Source organism: Bactrocera oleae, chromosome 3, assembly GCF_042242935.1.
Source record: "Bactrocera oleae isolate idBacOlea1 chromosome 3, idBacOlea1, whole genome shotgun sequence".
Taxonomy (NCBI): domain Eukaryota; kingdom Metazoa; phylum Arthropoda; class Insecta; order Diptera; family Tephritidae; genus Bactrocera; species Bactrocera oleae.
This window is the reverse complement of record NC_091537.1, coordinates 53210231-53226643: the sequence shown is the minus strand read 5'-3', so window position 1 is coordinate 53226643 and position 16413 is coordinate 53210231.

The window sequence follows — 16413 nt, the reverse complement described above, 5'->3', positions numbered from 1 at the left end:
TACGGCTACGGGATAGACAATCATCGCCATAAACTTGTTTCATCATTTGATGAGTTTTGGTAAAAGTTTTACCAAGTTTAAAACAAAACTTAATGTTGGCTCTTTGTTCGATGCTCATTTTCCGACCGACACTACAAATGTAATGTCACATGTAGCGCGATATCTCAGCTGTTATACAAGTCAGCTGATATATAAATTTTATACGACAACACTGAAGAATACACAATTGAGGGATAACAATTTCAGACAGATGGCGCCACTAGAAGCCGCGTTGTTTAAAAAGTCCTGGAACTTTTGAATTGTACCTTGTACACTCAAGTTCATGGATCACCCCCCATTCTTCACTCCAACTTGTTCTGGCTAAAAAGTATTATCTTTTTACAATTTTACAATGTTATGTTCAAGTTAACACTACCAATATCATAAATCACTTAGCTATTAAGTAAAAAAAAATTATAATTAACGTTCTTCTTCTCTGAAATGTTGAATAAGCTAGAAAAGTAATTGACACTCTACGTACATAGGAGAATAATGTATAAAAGGAAGTTAAATAAAGAGATATCAGTTTAGTTACGCACCATATTCAAAGCGATTCGGTGGACCCATGAAATAAAAATTCGAGCGTGTGTTTACCTTCGAAACGCTTACTACTTGTACTGTGAAAAAAGCTAAATATAATAAGCGGGTAACGTGGAACGCGATTTAACACAAAAGCCAAACAGAAGCGATAATTTTACATACAAAATAAAAAGTACGATTAGTAATAGAAAATTGAAGTACGAATCGGGCTAATGCAAAACAATTGCAGTCTTACAAAGAAAACAAATTTTCGTCACAACTAGCGTACGGGCACGAAAAACTCCACGAACCAAGATAGTTGCAACGAAAAGAAGGACGAACGTAGTAAGCTAATATTTTAAGTATATTTAAGATATATTAAATTTATAACAATAAAATAAGTATATATTGTATGGGAAATAATCCCAGTAATATAAAATATTTTTAACTGAAGTAATGTGAGTACGCATGATGCTCGTAATTAAAAAAAAATATAAAAGAAGTGAAATTTAATTTTATAAAAATGTTCAGAGTGGACGAAATCATGTATACTTGTAAATGTCAGTTAGTAATTTCACCAGAGGACATAACTAGATTAGAAGCTGCCCAAACGGCTAATCTAAGAGCTGAAATAGCTCATTTTCAAACCGTACTAAATTGACAAATGCTACACAGGAGACAGAATACAAAACTCAAACAATAAATTACTGTATAACTTGCAACGAAAGCTTAGATATTTTCTAATATTTGCCAGAAGTTTATGGTAAATCTTACGTCAGCTGGAGATAAGATGCAAAAAATTCCAAGATCCTTCATATACATAGAAGGATATGCAAATGAAATTCTGATGAATCACGGGACAGTACTAGACCTAGAAGCTATATTTTCCTGATTAGATTTATAATGAAATCAATCAGAAATGGACTTTATTAATTAACAAGACAATAATGACGCATGTAACGAACTTTGAAATCACAAAACAATTAAATATCAAAAACCGTGAAACTGGTTTAAGAACTTTCATAACTGGTTTAAACTACCTACTAACAAATACTTTTTATTTTAGCACGTACAAATTTTTCAAATTGCTCCGCAATTCTCAAAACAAAAATATGAATTTGAATAACGAAACCACCCGCAAACTAATTGAAGAATTTCAAATTTCCAAAATTATTTGAAATATCCTCAAAGGATTACTAACCAATAACAAAAAAATCCAGAACTAATGGACATTAAACCCTCAGCACGGGTCATAAATAAAACTAGGCCTGTACAAACAATACAAAATAATAGAAATAATTGGCAGACCAATTAACCACCAAAGAACGTATCAAAGAAGTGATACGAAAGCATACAAAGAAGCATTCAACCTCAGCCAAAGTTGCAAAGAATAAACAATATAAATGAAAGCCATTCTGATTTGTCCAATCTTGTAAAAAATATACAAACTGGGAAATCTTAAGAATACTTCTAGATACTGGAGGAAGTAGCTTATATATACCGACTGGAATATATAGAATCAAAAGTATTGTAGCAATTAAGAAGAGGGTAAGAACCGTTAATGGTTCGATCATAATTCAATACTTTCTTAACAATAATCTGTTTGATATTCAGGAACGATGTTATGAAATTGATAACTTAGAGAGCGACCTCTTAATTAGAATCAATTTCTTAAATAAAATAGGTGCCATAATATATATCCCAAGTAGAAAATTGATTTACAATAATAATAAAACAGAGAAAATACATTTTCTCAATGATCTTATTATAACAAACCCATTGGGACAAGAAAGTCCTAAGGCGCCAGCCGAAGCTTTTGTGGGCAAAACGAAACCAAAAAAGAAAATAAGTAAAAAAACAAATAATATTATTAAGAAACGAAGTTTAAATTCCTAGGGGCAAGAGATCCCTAAGGCGCCAACCGAAATAAATGTCGGAAACACAAAAAATTTAAAACAAAACAAAGATAAATATGTTTCTGAAAATAGAAATATCCTTCGGAGAAAGTAAAATATATAAAAAATTTGCAGGTTGAAATATGTTAAGTAGTGAAGCTTTCATACTGCATAGGGAAATGAAGTTAGATTTGCCTTTTCGTACCGATGATAAAGCGAAAATAACGATGACTGGGGAAAGATCAATTTGGTCAAAACAATATCCTTATCAAAATGTCAGCAAATAATTTTGTTAATAACGAAATTCAAAACTATTAAAAAAAAAATTAATTAAGAAAAATAAAAGTCCATACAATTCTTTAGTATGGGTTGGTCCCAAAAAGGGAATAAATGATGACGGCAGTCCGAAATTAAAAATTTACGAAAAAAACATATCGGATAGATAACCAATGCCAAAATCGGATGTAATATTTACAAATTTAGGCAAATCAAAATATTTTTGCATAATCGATTTAGAGTCTGGGTTTTACTAAATATTAATGGAGGAGAACGATAAAGAGAAAACGGCATTCTCGTTCAACAATAGAAAATATGAATTTTTACGAATGCCATTGGCCTAAAACATGCACCAATCATTTTTCAATGAGCTATGGATAACATATTAAGATAATATATATGACAGTCCTGTCATGTTTATGTTGACGACGTTATAATTTTTTCAAAAAGTTTGAATGAATTTGAATTTAGTTAGTAAAATATTAAAGGATGCATATAAAAAATCTTCTGAAAAGACAAAATTTTACCAACAGGAGGTGAAATTTTCAGGATATTTAATAGTCAAAAAAATTTTTAAAACGGATCCAAAAAATATCGAAGCCATACAATATTATCCAATACGAAAGATATTTATCCAATACGCCAATTGCGAGGATTTGTATAATTAACTGGTTATTATAGAAAATTTCTGAAAACTATGCCGCTATTTCAAAACTACAATATTAACAAAACATTTCCAAGGAGAAAACGGAAAAATTATATAATATTTCTCAAAAAGAAAAATGATACACCTTGATCAAAAAGGGGTAGCTGCTTGTAAAACGTTGAAAAATGTATTACAAATATGTGGACTTAACACAACCTTACTATAATAAACAATTTATTTTGACTACCGATGCATAAAATTTAGCTTAAGGTGCTGTATTATCACAGGAAGGTAAACCCATTATATTTATTTCAAAAACATTAAATTTCATTGAATTACACTGTGCTACTAATGAGAAATAATTGTTACTATGGCAAACAATTTATAGCCTTACGTATTTATTTATACGGTGTTAGTGATTTGAAAATACACACCGATCAACCTCTTTTTTCACAATAGTGAAAAAAACATAGATATAAAAATCAAAAGATGGAGAACATTTATTGAACAATTTAAGCAATATATGTAATCAATACATATTGTACAATAGTATAAAACAAAGTCGCTTTCTCTGTCTCTATATCCCTATGTACAATAGCATAAAACAAAGTCGCTTTCTCTGGGGCTATATCCCTATTTATGCTTAAATCTTTAAATGTACGCAACGGATTTTGATGCGGTTTTTTTGAATGCGTAGAGTGATTGGAGCCCTCCACTTATGTGTGTAATAATAACATCCATCAAATAGTCGAGAAAAACTGTTATTTTTAAAATTTCGGAGGCCGCGGTTCTTCCTATAGTACTTTGAATTTACTAGCGATCGGACGCGCTTACTAACGCGGCTCTCTAGCGAGGTAAATAACAATACTTAATAAAATCGAGCTTTTCAAAGCGACAACGTATCAGTAATTATAAGTAAGATACGATAAATAATTGTATGATAGTAGTTTTAAAACATAAATTATATTCTATTCTAAAGTTACTTAAGGTTAAATTGCACTTAGATAAGATTAGGTTGGTAGAAACTGAACCCTCCCCGAGGGTGTCGACTGGTAATAGGTACCACAGATTCACGACGTAAGCGGGGACGAGCTGGTAATAGTCCGTCCCTGCTGTAGACGTGAGGAATCTAGCTAAGGTCAAACTTCTTATCCTCGTGTGTTCGGTGTTCCTCAACAGCACAGCATACAGATGAGGAGCCTTACCATGGTCGGCGGTACTATAAAGGGCTGGATCAAGGTGTCACGCGACCCGTACCGAGGATCAACCTGGCTGGGGGCCCCTAAATAGCCCAGTCTCGAATGGAGCTTATGGACACCTGGCGCCCTCCGTAATATGATTGCCTTACTTGCGCAGCGGTGGCTATGCGCAAGCGGACACACTTTCCTCCACACTATGATCGAAAATATAACTAAAATAAATGAAAACAAAACTAAAAATAGGAGAGAATCCGGATCTCCACAAAAAATTCGGAGGGGGCCAGTTGCTCCCAAAAAAGCGCAGCATTTGGAGCGACCTCGGCAACATTCAGAAAGAGGATATAAGCGAAGCTTGGTCCCAAGGATAAGGCAAGCACAAGAAAAGGAGCAGAAGCTAGAGCTGGCCCCAAGAAAGCAGTAGCGCCCTGTAGCCAAAACACGGCAGCAAAACAGGAGGGGAGATGCCAAATATAATAATATGCGGAGAGACGACGCGTCGTATTCCTACTAAGATTAGTAGAGTTAAAACTGGAACTAAAAGGAGCTAACGAAGGAGCTCCAAGCATCGATTGACTACGCGAGAGCAGTCTTTCCCAATTTCAAGCTGGAGCCGCCAGTAAAGGAAGCCAAGCGACAGAGGTCAGCTGAAGAGGCTAACCCATCAGCCAAGAGGCCAAAGACAAAGGGCGTAACGCCCGCCAAATCATTTGCAGAAGTGGCCCGGAACCGAATTGTCATTGGCGTTCTGGATGAGGAGAATCCCCAGAGCCCAATGGAAATGGGTGCAGGCGGCGCTGACAAATGTGGCGCTGGAAGTACTACTAAGCAATCCGGGTCCGTCACCGTCATGCACAGATGCCGGCTGGTACCAGGACCAGATCAAAATGCTTGCTTGCGACGACGAGAGATCGGTCGCTCTATACAAAGCTGTTATAGCCAAAAATGGAGAGGATAATGCCCTACAAGTCGGAAGCCGATGCTGCAGACCATCTGACATCGGAGAAAGAGATATGCGAAGTGGAGGAAGATCCTATAGAGTCCTCGAGCGACGCGGAAAGTATAGAGCAAGGTGAGTGTTCTTCTTCCGGGTCTGAGCTTGCTGCCAGACTCTCAAACTTGTATACTGAGAGAGAGCTTTTAAGCGACTCTCAGGTAGACGCATATATAATATGACTAGCTTCAACAGCCCTAATTAACCGCGTGGCAATAGAACATCCTGAATTTGTCCTCAGTCACGTGCCATGGGTTAATGGAGGGCGTATTTGCAGTATGAAGACACCGAGCTATAAGTTATTTATGGCTAATTGTGAAGGTAAAATCAGAGCCAAGTGCATGACTATACTTGGGTGCAACTCAAACGCGCATCACACAGTCTGGGCACCACAGATGTCAATGGCAGAGGCAAGTGTCTCTTTAATTACCTACTAGGCACTAAGTTACTGGTGTGTAATAAGGGAAGCACACCAACGTTTGTTACAAGAAACCGACAAGAAGTGCTGGATATCACACTTGTGTCGGAAGAACTTTAGACAGGGTAACCCAATGGAGAGTTCTCGAAGAACATTCCTTTTCGGATCACCGATATATTAAATGTACAATAGAGGAAAGGGCCGATAGAGGCATTAACTTCAAGAATCATAGAAAAACGAACTGGCAGGTGCAAATGCAAGGGCTGGAAAAACGTATCCCTGGCGATATGTCAGTATCGGTTAGAGGTAAATTCGCAAATACTCTCGCAAACCTTATGCAAACGATCTTGGACGATATAAATCGTTGGGCTGTATCGTGCGTATTAAACTTAAATTCTGGTAACAAAGAGCTAGTATTGTTCACCAGAAAACATAATACTCCAGAAGTTACGGCGCCATTATTAAATGGTTGCAGACTAACAAATGGAGAGAAGGCAAGATACCTAGGACTAATCTTAGAAAGGAAGCTTTCATGGAAACAACACTTGGATGCTAGGGTGAAGGAGGCAGCCACAGTACTCTACACCTGTAAAAGGATGGTAGGCCCCAAAGGGGGGCTAACGCCTCGGATAGCTTAGTGGCTCTATACATCAGTTTTAAGACCAATAATGACATACGGTGTATTGGTATGGTGGCCAATAATGGAAAAAAAATACTCGGTAAAGCGTATGGAAAGTATACAAAGAGCAGCCACCATATGCATTAGTGGAGCTCTTAGAGAAACGCCAAGCCAGGCTCTAAACGTCATTCTACATTTATTGCCAACAGACCTGTTCTGTAAGCAAGTGGCAGCAAAGTCAGCTCTCACACTGAGGAAATCCTCCCAACAAGTCGCATGCAACAAGGGACATTCTAGAATACTCAGTATATTACCGTTCCTACATAAAACCACGGATTTCTGCAATCCAATAGAATTTAAGCTAAATTCGGTCCACAATATTGCCTTCCCCACCAGAGAGGAGTGGGAATGGGACGAGGTGGACAGGAATACAGGAATTAGCAGCTACACGGATAGATCCAAACTGGATAATCGAGTGGCAGGTGGTGTCTTTTGCGCAACCTTAGACCCCAAAATCGCCTTCCGTTTACCAGACCACTTCAATGTCTTTCAGGCGGAGATCACAGCAATCAAAGAAAGCCTTGTGGTATTGACAAAAAGTGTGCTCACAACAAGGAGCATACATATATACGGATAGCCAAACGGCTTTGAAATCACTCAAATCTCCAATGGTATCATCCAAGATAGTGAAATAATGTCTTGACCTATTAGAGGATCTGACATCATACTTCACGATAAACCTGCAATGGGTTCCAGGACATAGTGATATCCCTGCTGTAAATCTAGCTGTGTCTCGGTGGAGCCAAACAACAACTTGCTCTACGAGCTTCATTCAAAAGAGCAGGTTGGTTCAGAGAGGTGACGAGAGAGTGAGGGAACATTAGTGTCGGTGGTGTCACAATGGGCCTCCTATAGGCCTAGGTGCGTCGTTAGACAGCCACTCTACCTACCTACCTACCTAGATAAGATTAGATTAAATAAAACCATAATTTATGAATTCGAATTTTCTATTAAGATCTTGATTAAAATTCAAAAGTTATTATAATTTAATTTTAGGGAAATTATTTCCAAAAATCGTAGTTTAAGGTGAGGTATGTAAGTTCAGAAAAGAAGACTTATAGAATAGGTATATTTTGCTGCTGATGATTGTTGATTATCTTTGGTTTTTTGTCGAACGAATAGCAAATTATTTTTTAAGTATTTTTAATTTAATTAAAACTAAGTTTAAGCTTTCATTACAAAAAAAAACTCAATGGAATATGTATCTTTTGTGCATAGGTGATCATACAGTGGTAGACGTGGTGGTTTGATCATAGGTCGTAGTACAGTGAATGGCAGTGCAAGAAATGAAGAATCGTCAACGGGACGTGGGGGTCGCCTCAGTCAGGCTCGGGATAGATATGGAGCTGAGAGAGAGGGAGAGAATCTTCAGTAGAGCGTGAGGTTCGCCGCAGCTGGGATCGAGATAGGCATACGATTCAGAGGGACAAAGAATCGTCGGTAGAGCGTGAGGCCCGACTCAGTCAGCTTCGGGATGGATATAGAGCTGAGAGAGAGAGAATTTTTGGTTCACCGCAGTTGAGATAGAGTAGACATCGAATAAAGAGAGCCACAGAATCATCAGCAGGAGCTAATTCATGGATGAATAAAGAAAATTCTACCATGAATTACGATCCTTCGACTTCTTACAAGGATGATCGTATAGTATCACTAGGTACTATGTCAGTAGTGTGTGAACATTGCTTGGCATTGAAATTCAAGGACGAAATGAAAGGTATGCGTTGCTTGCAGGGAAAAGTCAAATTAGAAGAAATTCTCTCTCCACCTGAACCACTTCACTCTTTTCTTACGGGTGATCATCAAAAATACAGACAATTCATGCGCAATATACGCCGTTGTCATAACGCATTTCAAATAACCTCTTTTAAGAGTAAGCAAGTCGTTGAGCATGGTGTAAGTGTACCACTTAGCTGGACTTACTCTTTCGACCAAATTTATTTTATATTATTTATTTCGCAAATAAATTTTATTACAGAACCAGATACACAAGAGAGATTTGATCTCTCCATAGAGAAAAAAAAGAAAATAACGTTTATCTACAGGATCATTTACAGGCGAATGGACACCGCAACGGTATGGGCAGTTGGTTATCCTACCTTCAGCACTCACAGGGGGACCGTCAGAATTAAGGCAAACCTGATATATTTGTAACTGCAACATGTAACCCAAATTGGCCGGAAATCAAAAGAAATACTAACACCAATTTAATTCCCCCAGACAGATACGATATAGTTAACAGAGTCTTCCATTTAAAAGTACAGAAACTCCTGCACATCATAAACAAGTCTTATATATTCGGTCCGCCGAGCTGTCATATGTATATAATAGAATGGTAGAGACGTGCCTTGACACATGTACAAGGTACAATTCAAAAGTTCCAGGACTTTTTAAACAACGCGGCTTCTAGTGGCGCCATCTGTCTGAAATTGTTATCCCTCAATTGTGTATTCTTCAGTGTTGTCGTATAAAATTTATATATCAGCTGACTTGTATAACAGCTGAGATATCGCGCTACATGTGACATTACATTTGTAGTGTCGGTCGGAAAATGAGCATCGAACAAAGAGCCAACATTAAGTTTTGTTTTAAACTTGGTAAAACTTTTACCAAAACTCATCAAATGATGAAACAAGTTTATGGCGATGATTGTCTATCCCGTAGCCGTATTCACGAGTGGTTTAAACGTTTTCAAGAGGGACGGGAGTAGAAGACGACGAACGTTCGGGCCGGCCAAAAGATGTTGTGAACGAAAAAAACACGGAAATTGTGCGTGAATTCATTAAAAAAGAGCCGAAATCATCGCTTAAATATATGGAATCGGAATTATCAATATTCGTAGGGTCGATTTATCGTATTTTGACAGAAAATTTAGGCCTCAGAAAGGTTTGTGCTCGATTTGTCTCGCACACTTTGAAACAACCTGAGACCTGAGAATCAGACAGATTTTTTGACCAAAAATCGCATTCATATCATCAACCATTCACCCTATTCGCCTGATATGGCACCCTGCGATTTTTATTTGTTCGGAAAACTACATTAGCCATGAACGGAAACCGCTATGCTGACGTTGATGCCATCCGCTATACCGACAAATGACCTAAAAAAGTCATTCGATAACCTTCTTGAACGTGCAAAACGTTGTATTCAGGCGGAAGGAGACTATTTTGAAGGCGATCAATAAATTAAAAAAAAAAAAAAATAATAATATTCGTTTTTTAATAAAAGTTTAAACAAAATTAGACCCAACTAAATTGACAGGGTTATTTCAGCTGAATTATTAGATAAAAATGAAGATCCAATCCTGTACGAAATCAGAAAAAACACATGGTACATGGCCCTTGAGGGACTTTAAGCCCGAATTCTCCAAGGAAGTGTTCCAAACTCAAACAAGTACTAGCGATGAGGGATATCCCAAATATCGTCGACAATCGCCAGAACAGGGTGGGCAAAATGCTACCGTCGGAAAACATGATATTGATAACCGATGGATCGTTCCCTATAATCGGCTCCTTTTGAAAATTTTTGCTGCCCACATCAACGTAGAATTGTGCAAAACAATATTATACTTGTACTAAGTACATTAATAAAGGCAGTGATCAAGGCACTTTCAGCATACAATCACCAAATGAAGTGGAAAAATATCAGTCTGGACGTTACATCTGCAGCTCTGAAGCTATAAGCATGGCCGATCTCCCACAATTGTCCACCTTGCAATTAATTTAGAAAATGGACAAAGGGTATATTCACTGAGAACAATATACAAGAAGTGGTTAATAACCCGCGGGATACCACATTGACTGCATTCTTAAAGTTATGTGCTCAAGATGATTTCGCGAAAACACTGGCACATGACAAAGTTCCAAGTTACTAAACATGGAACCAGAGTCCTAAAACTTTTCAACGGCGAAAACGGATGCTCTTGGCAGAGTCTACGTGAGTCATTCCCAATAGCGAATACTTTTATCTGAAAATATTACTGCATATTGTAAAAGGTACTTATCAAGCAGCACGCAAAGCTATGGGGCTCTTGGAAGATGATTCTCACTGGGAAAATACATTATCAGAAGCGGATGATGTACAATATGATTAAAACATATTTGACGAAGCATTATAATTGAACAAAGTAGTGCAATTACTTTCATCTAAATCGATCAAGGATTTTAGGCTGCCGATGCCAGCTTATACTACTAACTCAGATTTAACTAACAGCGCCGAGAACACGAGAGAAACATCATACGACCAAACTAGACTTTTAATAATTCATTTAGTTTTTATACCATTGAGCTTACGTAATTTTTATTTTTTTGATCAACTTTAACGCAATTCAAAAGGACTGAAATCTCATTTAATAAAAAATAAATATAATATTATATTATACATGATAACATGAATGTATATGTGAATTATTTTTAATAATAAACTAAATATATAAAACTTAATGACAATTCCGTTTTTATATTTTATTACATGTGGTCAATATTGGGACTAGTCACAAAATCGTTGTTGGAAAAAATATAATAGTAACTTTTAATACTTCCGTAATATTATATATTTTCTAGCCGTTGGTTGATAACGTAACGGCGCATTTGGCTCAAATGGCTTGCGTGCTAATGAGCCTTTCTTTTCGTTTACTCACTCAAATTGTACTCTTTAACTGTTTTACTAAATCTTTATTTATTGATTCAATATTATGACATTCAATGTCGATTCTTTTTAAATAATATTTCGTGTCCAGCTTGTTACGAGTTTTTCTTATATTTTAATTAATTTAACATATAATAATACTCTTTCCACATTCTGTGTTAAAACCGACAACGTCAATAAGTTGAAAGTAAATTTTTTTAATTGAGGAAAAAATAAAAAGTGTCATAATACTTTTTAAGTTTAAAATAAGTACCCAGAATTTCTCAACATCAATTTGTGCGCTAAGGGTATATTTTTTATTTTGTTTGACGTAATTTTCTCTAATCAGAATATATTACTGGAATATTTATGACTATCACTTGCGCATATGTATGTATGTATGTTTCGCTTTCAAAAAAATCAAGAGTTTACCGACATGTAGATATCCTGTTTTCGCATTTGCAAAACTAATTAGCTGACAAAGTGGTGAATTTGTGCATCAACTACACAGAAAATACTCAAGCAATGCCAGAAATCTTAATAGTGACGATTTCTTTGTATGAAACTTTAATTTCGTTTTAATATATTCAGTTTAAGATTTTGATGATATTTTTTTTTATAAAAAATCTTCCTTTACAAGGTAAGTCTTTACTTCTGGCAACAAGTATTTCGGACTGATAATTGTATTCAACGAAACTGTCTTCCTAAAATAATGAAGATTTTATAATGCTCCTGGTAAAATTGCTCACACAAAAATAACTAAAATTATTTTTTCCCAGACGAAACCTGTATAAAAAATAATAAACCTATTTTAATCCGCCCATAATTTGGATGATCGGTCTATCGTTTTAGAAGACTTTTATAAAAATTTTCCCATGTACTTTCCAGTTTTAGTGTGCATCTAATTGTTTCGAGAGCTAATATGTGGCCAGTATTACAGTGGTCACCACCAACAAAAATTAGAATCATGGGCAATTTCTTCATTTGCACCACATATATATGTATTCATTGATACAATTTAAAAATCCAACATGATTATTTGAATATATCGATATAAATACTTTGTTACCCCCAAACCTAAATAAAAACATTATTTTTTCTTTGCCACACAATATATGTTTTATTTTGTTAGATTTTATTTATTATTTTTGTACATTTCCTTATATCTACATATATTGCATTTTCCATATCACCATGAGGTTTGCAAATAGGCGCGTTACCAATTTTGTATGATCGGTTCCCTAGAAGACCCATATATTTTAAAACTAACTAACAAAACTATATACAATGAATAAATAGAAAAACGATAATATTAAAAAAAAAAATTATTTTTTCAATAATAACTATATAAATACAATATATGTAAGTGCATATGAAATGTGAAAAAGAGAAAATTCAAAATAACATGCAGAATATATGAATGTGCATTTACTTATATCTTAATAATTAATTTAGCACTTCAGAATGCCAAAATTTTTATTACGTTATAATCCGACAACCCGTACAAAGGACTTCAGACATAATGTACATGTGTACAGAAAAATTTCACATTCTTGAAAGCAGATGTGCCCATCTGTTTGTAAACACGGCACTGGGGTCCACATATTTAGTACCTAGGGGCTTGAACAGTTTTGGTTCGATTTAGACAATTTTTGGCCACAAGGTGGCATATTTTAGTAGCATTATTCATGAAAAGTTTTATCTCGATATAGTCATTGTTGCCTGATTTGCATAGTGGAAAGTCAAAGAATCAGATGGAATTTAAAATGGTGTTATATGGGAAGTAGGCGTGGTTGTAATCCGATTTCGTTCATTTTCACACTATAAAATAGAGATATGAAAGTAATGTCATGTACCGAATTTGGCGGTGCCACGCCCACTGACTAATATTGAACGCTATTCATATAAAGTTATCTTATACCATCCCAGAAATAAAATTTAATGTCTCTGGCGTGTTTAGTGCTTGATTTATCGCGCTTTTAGTAGTTTTTAACAGTACCGTTATATGGGGAGTGGGCGAAGTTTTCACCCGATTTCAACTATTTTCACACTGTAGGTAAAGATTCTAAAAACATTTGCTTCCAGTGAATTTTGTTATTATAGCTTTAGCGGTTTAGGAAATATGCACATTAAACCTATTAGTTGCTCCTCCTTAATGTGATCCTTTGTACCAACTAACAGTCTTGTATCTAATTGCGGAGCTTAGTTATGGCAATTTATTTGTTTTTGATTAATGGCGTTTTGTGGGCGTGGCAGTGAGCCGATTACGCCTATCTGCAATACCAACGGTCTCACGATACCAAGAAACATGTGTACCAAGTTTCATGAAGATATCTCAATTTTTACTCAAGTTACAGCTTGCACGGACGGACGGACAGACGGACAGTCAGTCCCACGGATTTCAACTCGTCTCTTCATCCTGATCATTTATGTATATTATATATAACCCTATATCTAACTCGATTAGTTTTAGGTGATACAAACAACCGTTAGGTGAACAAAACTATTATACTCTATGTACTCTGTCTTGCAAACTTATTTCCCTGACGCATGAGCTCAGTGGCCTGACTACTATGTACTCAGTATCTGTAACATAATGTTTGACTATGCTGCAAATATCTTTAGCTTTATCGCTTATGCTGATTCGCTTTGTAGTTTATGGGTCCAACTTTTAGGTTTAGATTTAAATCCAATTTTGTAAAACAATTAGTTTTGTATTTGACCCTCAATAAACTCATTAACTTACACAATGTTTTGAAATGGATAAAGCAATAAAGGATAATACTTCATTAACTGGCGTTCAACATTCAAGAATTCACTCCCTAGTTAGAGTTACTATACTTTCCACACCATGTAAGTTCGTTTAAGATTATCTCCGAACTACTTGCAAGTAATGTAATTATAAACTGCTGACAGTATCAAATGGGATTGTGAATATATCGGGTATCTTATTAACAAAAAAATATATGCTTTGTGTCAGGTTAATTAATTATTTCATAAAAAAAAACAAATCCATTCTAAAACAAATTCAAGCCGCTGCCAAGAATTTGTTTTTTCACATGAGCACATAAGTTCGATAGATGCGTTGCGCAAAATAAAAATCGAGTGCGACAGTGATATAGTGTGGGACACAGAAAACAACGATAGGCAGGTTCCAAACCTAGAAACTCATATTAGCCAAGTCCTAAACATAGAAACCGGTACTAGCCAAGTCCCTAACCACACGAATTTCGCCATGGACACAAAGCAAGTGCAATCATTAATATTGACCGCTGTTAGCGAAGCATTAGCACAGCAAAAACAAAGATTTCAAACTCAGCTTAACGCTATGAATGAGCGGGTAAATAACTTGAGTAGCGAAGCACCACAAGTTGAGCCCTTTAAAAGAATATCTGTGAACCCACAGATCAATTGTTATATTCCACTGGACATAATAAAATCAGTCCCAGAATTTATTGGCGGGTCACAATAATGCGTAGCATGGAGGCCAATCACCCGTTGATGCGTACGAATTATTCAAAATTTTTGACGGTATCACACAATACTGTCTTAAACTTCGATGCAATCATAGCCAGACTAGATTGCTCTTACGCTGACAAAACCTCCCTACAACTTAATGGATTATTATGACGAAGTTGAGAGAAAATTATCTCTAGTTTCGAACAAGATCGTAATGACACACGAAACGGTGCAGGTTAGGACTGACGCGCTCCACGCCTTTATTTCAGGGCTTAAAAAATCACTAAAAGCTATTTTTTTTTTGGTTAGCCAAAGGATCTGTCTTAGCATTAGCTAGAGAAGCAGAAGCTTGCATCGAGACTTGCGTGTTTTCGGCCTCATACGCCAAAGCCATAGCAGAAATAGAGCAGGAAAAAAATAACCACAGAAACCACGCCCATGCAAAGCAGGGAAAGCATAATAGGGACGGAAGGGGCAGCGAAAAAAAACCCTAATTTCGTCAGGAAACAGCAAAACAGCCATGCATCATATTCTGGTTGGAGCTCACCTTTTTTAAGTAGGTTTTTTTCATACTTAAAAGTGCTGAATTGCAGAGGTGCGAGAGTTACCTAAGGTGAGTGTGTTGGGAAGTTGTTGTAAAAGTCTTCTCAATACTGATCGTCACGGGTTGTGATTGATATGGGGGGGCTTCGTTCTTGTGTATTAAGGTATTCGTTTGAGATTACCTCTACTTGAGTTGTCATGGTGGTAACTGGTTCTGTAACTAGTCCACTTAGAATTGAACCGAATAAGTATTTTGCGCTAAAAGGGTGGTGGAAATTTTTTCAACTTCTTCGTGGCAATTTTCGGCATTTCGCTTTTCGAGATTTGTTGTTGCAACTAAACTCATGACTCTTTTCATATTTGCGCTGTTTGGAACCAATCATCAATGAATCATGACTTTTGTGACAATAGATACAATTGGAATTTGTTTTCGCAATCATTGAGTAATTCCGCATGTGAAAAGCAATTTGTACTTTTGTTGTTTGTTTTGATCTGTTCCTTGTTAGTATTTAATTTTCTGAATTTCTCGCAAGATTTAAGTTTATACCCTCCGTTACATATGTGATTGTGTTTTGGAGAAGCTTTTATTTAAATTGTTGTTTCTACAGACTTGTGGGCTGTAGAAACTTCAATTGAGGTCATGTTAAATACCTTTTGGTTTAGTTGTTTTTTTTTGTATCCTTTCTGCGATTTCGTACATTTGTTGCTACGTTGGGCATTTTCTTCTCAATGAGAGCGATTGCTCCCACAAGAGTAACGTTCTGGCCAATTGTTTGTGGGAATGTTTTGTGTCAATAGAACGGACAAACAGTTTATCAAGTTTATTAATATTGTCACTTGTTTATGAACCAATATTCTTTGATTTTCGTATCTTGATTTGAGAGCTTCGTTAGCCATATTGAAATTGTCGTCATTTAATGGAAACTCCTGGAATATTACGCCTGCTGGACCGTTAGTTTTATATCAGAGGTGATACAATTTTTGCGTTACTGATAATTTAGGATGGTTTATGTACACGGCTGTAAACATGTCCCGGATTAACCTCCATGGAATATTTCTGTGTCATATAGCAGCTCTATTCGCATATGTGGAGTAGGTGTAATTGTTTTAATTAGTTTTAATTGAT